This window comes from Anabrus simplex, chromosome 2 (assembly GCF_040414725.1).
Source record: "Anabrus simplex isolate iqAnaSimp1 chromosome 2, ASM4041472v1, whole genome shotgun sequence".
Taxonomy (NCBI): domain Eukaryota; kingdom Metazoa; phylum Arthropoda; class Insecta; order Orthoptera; family Tettigoniidae; genus Anabrus; species Anabrus simplex.
This window is the reverse complement of record NC_090266.1, coordinates 773,399,944-773,402,524: the sequence shown is the minus strand read 5'-3', so window position 1 is coordinate 773,402,524 and position 2,581 is coordinate 773,399,944.

Sequence of the window (2,581 nt, the reverse complement as noted above, 5' to 3'; positions counted from 1 at the left end):
ATCTTTTAGGTTATTATTTATCACCAAAACAATATTAACATTTTACAAGTACTAATTTTAAAAAATAGTACCGAGCTCGATAGCTGCAGTCGCTTAAGTGCGGCCAGTATCCAGTAATCGGGAGGTAGTGGGTTCGAGCCCCACTGTCGCCAGCCCTGAAGATGGTTTTCCGTGGTTTCCCATTTTCACACCAGGCAAATGCCGGGGCTGTACCTTAATTAAGGCTACGGCCGCTTCCTTCCAATTGCTAGGCCTTTCCTATCTCATCGTCGCCGTAAGACATACCTGTGTCGGTGCGACTTAAAGCAAAAAAAAAAAAAATTAATAATAATAAAATTACTGGTATAATAGGCAGACCATGAAATGCTCATTATGAACCCTTGCATGTTAAGAACTGTAATAGGAGAAATAATAAAAATAATAATAATGATGATAGCAACAACAATTATAATACTAAGGGAACACTAGTGGTAAAACACCTGAAGGGAAAGTGCAGCATGTCCTTGATCTGATCAGAGTGGGGAGTGTGACATAATAGAGGGTCAGCAGACCGGCAGCTGGGTGGATTCGAGTCAATGAAAGAGCAACCATTTTTCAAATGCCTCGCATTATGTGCTGGAGTGGAGACAAAGCAGGACTTCATAAAGATAAGTTCCAAATTTCAAATTCGTAGGTCTTTGGACTGAAAAAAAAAAAAAAAAAAAAACAACATGAATATTTCCAAATATAGAGTGTGACTTGATCTGATGATGTTCTTTTAAAAACAAAACATGTCAATCTTTGTTTAATGGTGTATATTTTTATTCCTTATTTACTGGTGTTTTTTTTTATAGGTATGTTTAATGTAATACAGTAGTGCCCAAAAGTTAAGCATAATCACTAAATGAGCCATAGGAATGTCAGATGGATTGCTGAATAAATGGAAGCTGAATCACACACCATATATCATACAACTTGTCCAAAATAACAATGTCAGCCATGCGTCTTGGTGGGTGTGCTATTTACCAACTGATGAGCCCAACTTAGCACACAATCGTCGCCATAAGACCTATCTGTGTCGGTGTGACGTAAATCCCCTAGCAAGAAAAAAAAACTTAGCACACTGGGGCGAAATGCTGGCAACCAGGAATAAGTTAACTGGAAAATTCATAATGTCAATATAAGTGGTATGTTCCGAGCTGTCAGTGGAGAGATGATGTGGAATGACATTAGTAGTCGAATAAGTTTGAGTGGTGTCTTTAAAAGTAGGAAAGATCACAATATGAAGATAAAATTGGAATTCAAGAGGACAAATTGTGGCAAATATTTGTTTAAAAGAAGGGAACTTACCAAGGAAGACGTTTCTTTGATTTCTTTGAAATCATTCAAGAAAAGGCTAGGAAAACAACAGATAGGGAATCTGCCACCTGGGCAACTGCCCTAAATGCAGATCAGTAGTGACTGATTTATACAACGTACATTAAGGTCATCTATGTTAGTCACAACAAGTCTTTTCCTCCAACACTATTACAGCATGAGATTATCGAAGAATGATAAATGTATGAGATTAGGTTTGTGCATTTGTAATTATGGTGATCGGGAAGGATATGATTGACATATCTTTATCCCAAAATGAAAACAACAATTTAAAAATCATCAAAAGCATCAATCATTTCACTTCAACCATCCAATGAAATCTGAAATTGCATTCTCTCATAACTACTGGATGGTGATAGGCTAATTAATTAGTGTCTGGATTTTAAGGTTTTTATCAAAGCTATTTTATCATTCTTTTACCACAGATTAGCCTCTTTAGGCTTCAAACATTGTTTTAGCCTTTTTATAGAAATGTTATGATAAATTTACAATTGAGACAAATATAAACAAACAAATTAGGACAATATACATCGTGACATAATTATACTAATATTTGATTGCATTTTATAAACTGTATGTAGAGTCAAATAGATGTTTATAATGCTCCTGCTGTTCATTAGCAAATAAAGTCCTAGGGTCAAAAATCAAACATAGTTACTGAGATTTACTTGTTTTTGATAGGCTTAAAAAAATATATTTTTCATCGGTAGTGAAATTACCATCTTTCCCTATCCACTGTCGTATCAGACTCTGTTTTAACAACCTAAATTTTGGCATGTCAAATATGTTACTATTTAGCTAGTTTATTTTCCAAGTTGAAACGTGTTGTTGTTTTCTGTACATTACGTACAGTTTGCCAACGTTTCAAATACATTTCAGTATTCTTTGTCAAGGCGACTGAAATACCCCTACTCGATCCGAGGTAATCAGTCTCGCATTAGAATTTTAAGGACAAAAAACATAAAAGTGTGTCATAATTTTCTAATTAAGACTCAAGGCAAAAAATAAGTTATAAACCTAAGAACCCAGGCCCTGGTGGTAATGGTAGGCCTACTGCAAAAGGAGGACCTGTGAAATTAAAAAAACACAGTAATTATGTTTTAAGGAGATTCATACATGCACAACTGTGTTCACTGACATCACAATAAAAAGAATTGTGAAACAGTATACATACATAAAATACTTCTTTTTAATGAATATCTTTTATTTTTATTTGCTCTTTAAT